The 8,464-nt window shown below is 45.2% G+C and overlaps 1 pseudogene; it reads left to right on the plus strand.

Annotated features, from left to right (window-relative positions):
* Window positions 1–3,230: 3,230 nt before the first annotated feature.
* Window positions 3,231–7,863, plus strand: LOC149469582 (eEF1A lysine and N-terminal methyltransferase-like; annotated as a pseudogene).
* The last annotated feature ends 601 nt before the right edge of the window (window positions 7,864–8,464 follow it).

Genomic DNA, 8,464 nt, shown 5'->3' on the forward strand with positions numbered 1-8,464 from the left:
CATAGACACACCCAGTACAGAACCCCTGAACTAATGACCACCCACAAAACAAAACGCTTAGTACACAAACCATTATTGCACACACATTTGCTGTGTTGCTGATGCTCTGGTCAAAAAGATTCTGCTGTCTGTCCTCCGTAGAGGGGTATACCTTCTTCCCCGTTTTACAGTCGAGACGGCGCACACAGACGGGACAGCAGTGCAGAGTTCATACTCTTCCAGTCCCCTAGAAGGATCGGCCTCAAGAGGAGATCTGCCTAGGTGAAAGATCAGCCGCGAAGGATGCAACCTCTAGGGGGTGCTGAAACAGTATAGAAACTCATGTATGGACTTTCACATCAAAGATCAAAAATGCATGCTATTTTTGAAACACCGTGCTCTGCAAAAGTATGGTAGTGTGCTTCAATGCAGTTAACTATGGACATGCCCCTATGCAGACATTCCAAGGACAGACACTCTCAGTACAGAATCGCCTTGTACAGGTCACCCCCCAACTACAGACACCTCCAATGGAAAAGACCCCCCAGTAACCACCAGTACAAACACCCCTCAGCACAGACACCCCAGTACACCCCCGGAAGTATTGACACTCCTCAGTGATGACATCCGAGAGCAGACCCCCTTCAGTAAAGACTAGAAATTGTGAATCAATCCTCTGCCCACTGCTTTACACCCTTTCTAGCAAACTTTCCACAACAGGGATTTTTACTTTGATTGCCCAAAAGTTAATCCCTTCCTGCCTAGTGTCATTCATACCCTGTTTCCCCTAAAATAAGACCTACCCCGAAAATAAGACCTAGTACTATTTTTGAGAATTGCTAAAGTATCAGACCTACCCTGAAAATAAGACCTAGTTGTGATCAGGGCTTTTTTTTTCAGCTGGAATGTGGCAGAACGCCTTTCCGCCACCTCTGGCTCTGGCACTGGCCCTGCGCACACCCATATCTACCGTCTCTTATAAACACAAGCGTGGCTCAACTTACAGCACCATCCGCTCCCACAGAACCTCCCTACTTCTGTACTCAGTGTGGGACAGGGAAGGAACAGATATATGCGGGTGCACTATGCAGTGTGTTTAGGAGTGGGGCTTCTCCTCCTGCAGCCTAATGCATGGAAGCCAATGCCTTAGGGGTAATCACCGGCCAGTGGGGAAGTGGCGGAGTGGTGAGTAAGTGTGCTTGGTGCACTGTGTGGGAAGACCCAAAATGGGAGTTACTATAAAGAGAGGCCGGCTGCTGACAGCTGTGTTTTGCAAAGCTAGCTAACCATATGAGGGCAGTGGAGGGGGATGTGCAAAGGTGAGCTACAGTCAGGTGTTGCAGAGGTAAATTGAGTCAGGTGAGTTGCAGACAGGGTGCATAGGTGAGCTGCGGCTGGGGGGGTGCAGAGGTGAGCTGAGTTGCAACCCACCTTTGCACCCCCCAACCACAGCTCAGCTCTGCATCCCACGTCTGCAACTCACCCCTGCACTCTGTCTGTGGCTCATATCTGCACCCTGTCTGAAAGTCACCTGTCAAGTCAAATCTGCAGCACCTGACTGCAGCTCACAACTGTCATCAGCCGGCCCTCTCCATAGTAACCCTCATCCACAACTGCCTGCAGCTCACCTCTGCACCCCCTGTCCACACCTGGACATTTAAAAAATAAGACCTACCCCAAAAATAAGACCTAGTGTGTTTTTTGGAGCCAAAAAAAATATAAGACAGTGTCTTATTTTCAGGGAAACACGGTAGTGTCAGTGCTTTTTATTAGCAGTGATCACTGGGGATGTCAGTAGCAGTTAGTTCCCCCCAGTGTCAGAATGCCCACCGCAGTCCCACTATAAGTTGCTGATCGCCGTCATTACTAGTACAAATGAAAATTCCAGTATATATACACCGCCATTTGTAGATGCTATAAACCAGTTAATGTACATGTATTTGTAGCAGAATACATTTTGGCTTAAATATATGACGAAATTTGATTTTTTAAAAAATTTTTTTAAATTGTGTTTTATAGCAAAAAGTCAAAAATATTTTTTTTTATTTCACAAAATTGTCGGTCTTTATCGTGTAAAAAATTTAAAAACCCGTACAAGCGATCAAATACCACTGAAGGAAAACCCTATTTGTGGAGGGGAAAAGGACATCAATTTCAATTGGGTGCAGTGTTGTATGACCGCGCAATTGTCAGTTAAAGTAACACAGCACCAAAAATGTCCTGGTCAGGAAGGGGGATCCTTAGGTGGGTAAGTGGTATGTGAGCCTGAGTGTGATGGAGCCATGTCCCAGACCTGCACTACTACAGGAATAAAGAGGCTGCAAGGTCATCCTGCAATCATCTGCTTCTTCCCATGTTTATCTATTGCTGCTTCTACAGATCAGGGGGCTGGCTGTGCACACAGGAGATCGATCCTATGAAAGACCTGTACATACACATGACATTCTGTCCCATCACCCGATGATTGCAGACCACAGCTCCGCCTACAACCAATTACCTCACCGATCATTCATATATATACTAATATAAAAGATACACTGTACTCGCCCCCTGCTCCGCAATCTCCTCCTTCATTCGCTCAGAGATGAAATGATCACCGCCCACATGTTGCTGGCTCCACCTGCTTGCACAGGCTTCGCAATCCATTGGTCCGTTGGTCTGCCACTCAGCAACGCCGAATCGATGTTGATCCCAGGAGAGCCAGCTGCAGACTGAGCAGTGGTGTTGGGGTTGCTAAGCAACACTCGTGTCTCCTCCCACTTCCTGCCCTCCCTCAGACTCCTCCCACTTCCGGTCCCCAGTCTCCTCCCACGGCCTTTCCTTTGGCTCCTCCCACTTCCGGCCCCCAGTCTCCTCTAAAATAGAGTCTGGCTGCAGAATGGAGCTCCATTTTTAATAGGAAACACATGACTTCCACTCCCCTTTTTTTTGCTAGTGAACTTTAATGCAACAAACAAGCAGAGGCTGTAGAGTGGAGCTCCAGTCGACAGGAAACATGTGACCTCCACTCCAAATGTTTTAAAGTTCATTAACAAAAACAAATGGAGGTCACATGTTTCCTGTCGAGTGGAGCTCCAGTCTTCAGATAGCTTTTCCAATGAAAAACCTTTTCTGGGAAGAATGTGGCCAATGAGGAGGTGGACAGCTGTGACCCGGAAGTGTTGGCTGTGTGCTCCATGCGGTGACTGAGGCAGTGATGGTGGGAAGATGAATCTGTTACCGAAGAGCAGTAAGGAGTTCTCCTCCAGCGAGTACTGGCAGCAGTTCTTCCAGCGCAGGGGGGAGCGGGCCTTCGAGTGGTATGGCGGATACTTGGAGCTGTGTGGTGTGCTGCACAAATACATTCAACCGAAACACAAGGTGTGTACATGGACTGCTGGCTGCCTTCCCTTCTCTCACTCCCTCCTGTGAGCTCTGCATTAGGGCTCCAGCACAGAACCCTGTGTTCAGTTTCCTATGGATCTGAATGCAGTAACACTCCAAGGCCTGGCCTCCCTCACATAGTGTTCAAGGCTCCATTCACCCTTGTGCGACTTGGGGAAAAAATAAACTTGACAAAAGTCACATGACAAGTTGCAACCCATGTATTTCAATGGAAGCTGTTCAAATGCATGCAACCAAAGTTGCAGCGACTTTAAAAAGGTTCCTGTGCTACTCATGTGACTTTCATGCGACTGGAGTGATATAGACTGCAATGTAAACTCTCAAAAGTTGCATGAAAGTCGCATCTTAACCATTTGATTTACCTCTTTTCCTGACCGGGCCATTTTTTTGCGATACAGAGCTGTTACTTTAACTGACAATTGCGCGGTTATGCAATGCTGTACCCAAATTAAATTTGCGTCTTTTTTTCTCCACAAACAGAGCTTTCTTTTGATGGTATTTGATTGCCTGTGCGGTTTTTATTTTTTGCGTTTATAAACAAAAAAAGATTGACAATTTTGAAAAAAAAAAACTACACTTTTGACTTTTTGCTATTAAACATGTCCAGTAAATAATCAAATCTCTACATCAATTTAGGCCAAAAGGTATTCTGCTCCATGTCTTTGCTAAAAAAAAAAATCCCAATACATAAACGAATTGACTTGCGTGAAAGTTATAGCATTTACAAATGGCAGTAGATATGCTTTTTTCTTTTTTTTTAACTAGTAATGGCGATCAGCAACTTATAGCAGGAATGCGGCGGGCATTCAGACACTGGGGGAGAACTGACTTTGTGTCACTGACATCCCCAGTGACACCAATACAGTGATCAGTGCTAATAAAAAAGCACTGATGCTGTACTAATGGCACTGGGCAGGATAGGGTTAACATGTGGGGCGATCAAAGGGTTAACTGTGTGCTGCTTTACTGTGTGTGTGTGCTTTACACTGTAAGCACACTGCTTTGTATGGCTCTGCTATGCAAAGCCATACAAAGCAGTGTGCAGGAGCTGACAGGGAAGAGATCTGTGAACGCCAGGTGCTCACAGGGAATCACGGGCTGGGACCCAGTGATTGACAGCTGAGCCCGTGAATGGCAGAGTGGGTAGGGCGCGCACGCCCCCTACCCAGAACTGCAAAATCATGTATATATATGAGATTTTTCGCACCTGTGCCTCCCTGTAGCAGTATTTCTGCTATACGGTGGTGCGGAAGAGGTTAATGTTATCAATGCAACAGTAAAGCCAAAGTCGCACCCATCCAAAGTTACATCAAAGTCACAATGGAAATCGCACGACTTTGGAGTTACATAAGTGTGAATGAAATCTGTGCCTTTTGCAGGGCTGTGTTTACCAGCACAGTGATGGACAGGTGTTCCGGGCATCCCGTTGTCGGCTGTCCCATAGCAGTTAATTGGGATGCAGCGGTTGCACGGACACAGCTGCTGCTGCCATTATGACATCTATGTGGATGCTTCTATCCAAACACAACCTAGGGTTCATTTGGGACTCTGCGCCCCCACCAACAGGAATGTCACATTGGGAGCAGCAGCTGTGCCCGTGCATTTATTGCATCCCAGTTAACAGCTATGGGACAGCCGACAGAGAGATGCCCTAAACGCCTGTCCATCCCTGTGCCGGTAACCATGGGCCTGCACGGATTAAAATGCCCAGTGTGAATGAGGCCGATGGACCCATACGCACTGGGTCCATCAGCTGCAGCCACCGGGATTGTGTGTAAAACTGACAAGCGAACTCCTGTCTATTAGGTGGAAGCATTTTGGGCGGCTGCACTACTGCTTAATTGCTTTCATATACCCCTGGTATCGGTGCCGCTGTCATGTATTCCGGACTCTGGACTGGCATAGCGGGTGCCTCCGGGCTAATGGGGAGAGAGGCCCTGCTCCCTGTCCCTGGTTGAGTCATTCACTAGGCAGCTGTACAAGTGCGGAATGATCTCAGCCTTCAGTGATTCTAAGGCTGGGTTCACACTGATGCAGTGCGGAATTCGCAGCGAATTTTGCACTGCATCAGAATCGCACCCCGTTCTTGTGAACCGCTGCAGGTGTGTATGTTAAGTTAATAACACCCCGAAATCGGTCCGCAAAACGCGGTGCGATGTGCAGAATCGGATCACATAGGTGTGAATACCCATGCGATCCGATTCTAGTGCGGAACAAAAAAAAATTGCGGACCATTTGCACTTCGGACCAGGTTTTTCTGCAGGATCTTTCTGCCAGCACCATCTGGTGTACATTTCATTTTGTTAGGCATATGTGCATATACCCTTAAGAAACTTCACTCTTTCAGTCAACATTGACTATGTTTAATCCTTATGCTGCTAGCAATAGATAGGAAAGTATATTGCATTTACCTGTTTTAAACTTTTTTTTTTATACATTTCTTCAGTTACACCCTAGATTCTGTGCCTAGGCAAATGATGTCCTACATCCCAGGAATCTTTAGGGGGGAGGAGGGGCTTTCTTGGCTAAGCAAACACCCTGTTTGCATGCCTGAGCTAAGAGCAGATGGATTACAGGAAGTAAATGCTACAGGAATCATCTGCCCTTACTCAAGATGGCCACAGCTAAAAATGCTTGGGCTGTTTTTCAAAGTGATTTCTCAGCAAAATAAAAAATTAGACATGGATGGATGGGGGAGTTTGCTTTGAATATTAAAAATGAATTAAATAGTGTTTTTGATTTGTGTTGCTCAGATGCAGTGTAGTTAATTTTTAAGGACTTATGCACATGGATGCACCTGGGAGCCACATTTGTTCGCTTTCAGTCACAACCTGTACAAGTCAATGACAGGCTCTAATTTTTACGTTCTAAAACCAATAAAAAAAACTTATCTCCCTAATCACTATCTTCTCTAGAATGTACACTGAGCTGCACATGCACATTCTCCGTACCCCTAAGTGACATCTGAAGTCCTGCATCCAGAAGAATCAGAGAAGATGATTCCAGTGTCAGGAGGTTAGTATTTGTGGACTTCAGTTCTGCTTTAACCCTCCTCTACTTTATCCAAAGTTTTATCTTTAAATATACTTTCACTAGAGCGCTTTACCGAGCTTTAATAAGTGTTGTAAGAATTAATTATGGGAAAAAGGAAAGATCCTTTCACCACCTACTCTACACTGCATTCATTCAATGATAGAAGGTGGTGACAGGTCCAGGTTTTACATAACTGGTTTGTACATCTTGTTTCTTGCAGGTGCTAGTGGTGGGCTGTGGCAAAGTGAAAGGCTATATGATGCTGGATGCCAGAATCTGACCAATATTGTTTTGAGTGAAGTGGTCATTCGCCAAATGAACGAGCAAAATGCCAAACGAAGACCTCTGATGACATATCAGTTGATGGATGCCACACAGACTACATTTTCTGATTCTCACTTTCAGGCTGTGTTGGATAAGGGGACATTGGATGCCATACTCCCTGATACAGAAGAAAGAACTCTGGAAACTGCTACAAAGTTGCTGGTTGAAATTGGTTGTGTCTTGCAATATGGCGGACGATATGTTTGTGTATCTTTGGCTCAAGGCCACGTCTTGGACAAACTAGTAAATCAGTTCTACCAAGGTGGATGGATGGTTCGAGTTCATCAAGTATCAGAAGCAGCAGCAATGAGTCTGGCAGTCAGTTTCCTTTACTAGTATTTTTATTTGTGATGCGACTGATGCCAGGGTTTCCACAAGTCTTGGAAATTATGGCTAAGGAGGGCGCCAAGCCGCTGCGTTGTTCAAGCCCTGATGAACTAATGGCAGCAGTGAAAGAACAACAGCAATATGCACTAATCCGTAACCGCCTGAACCAAAATCAGAGTTCTCAGGAAGTGTCATTAGACTTGTGTGATGGAGATTCTGGAAGAATTTGTTACACCTTTTATGTGGTAGATAGTCTTACTGTAGGACTATCTCATGCCAATTACTTTGCAATATTTATAAGTAAGCTGGGCTTTCTTTTTTTTTTTCTTCTTCTTATGTCCTAATATTCTTTCTGTAATATTCTGCACTTAATGTAATATGAATAAGTCAAAGTCCGAACACCACTTTAAAGGGGACTATAATTAGCTACTCTTCTAAAGGATTTCCCATTTTAAATTTAAAGGAATTCACATACAATACAAATTCAGATGTTATATGTATGTATATATGTATGTGTCTCTATCTATATATATTCCCTTCTAGATTGTAAGCTCGAAAGAGCAGGGCCCTCGATCCCCTCATGTTTTGCATTGTATTGGTATTGTTCTGTCACATGTTCTGTCCCCCTTTGTAATGTACAGCGCTGAGTGAACTATTGGTGCTTTATAAATACTGTATAATAATAATATCTTCTTTTTTTTTTCCCTTTAATTTTCTATTTTTTCCATTTTTCTTCTTTTCTCTTCTGTCAGCATCTTACTAACACTCAAATCCTGGTAGCAGTGGTGCTTAATTAAAGTAGAACTCTAGGTTTAATTTAATTTTAAATATTTTTTGGGGCCAAGCTGGTCCAAACAAACCATTTCCATTACTAAAACATACACCTGCTGTATAAACTGTATGTTACTTCAGCTGCGTGCAGCATACAGTGTTGTGTTCCAGGCAGTCAGCTAGAGACTTTCTGTCCCATTTCCAGGACAAAAACAAGTTAGCCTGAGCTTTGCTCAACCAGTCATAGAAGGCCTTGTATTAATTCTAAAAATGCAAAGCTTCATGTGAATGGCTGAGCAATGCTCATCCTAGCTGGATATTGTTCCAGGAATAGAGCAGGAAGTCCATTACTGCTGCTAGAACACAGCGCTCTCATTGCCATCTTTAACGCAAGGCAAACTGGCAGCTGCCCCGGGCCCAATCGTTGTGGGGCCCAAAAGCAGCTGCCCCTTGAGCCCTTTGTCTTGAAGGATCCCGGTGGCAGCAGGAGCAGGGGGAAGGCGAGCATCGAGGGCAGCTAGGATTGAGAGCCTATGAGCGGGAAGACTTCCCCTGACACTGAGCAGCAGCGGGTGCAGCATCCCCAACGGCGGTGCCTCCCAGAGCATGGAAACCTCTCGGCTCACAGCTCCGACAACTAGGGGAC

This window comes from Staurois parvus, unplaced genomic scaffold (assembly GCF_062004578.1).
Source record: "Staurois parvus isolate SC_StPar_1 unplaced genomic scaffold, SC_StPar_1.0 ptg000066l, whole genome shotgun sequence".
Taxonomy (NCBI): Eukaryota; Metazoa; Chordata; class Amphibia; order Anura; family Ranidae; genus Staurois; species Staurois parvus.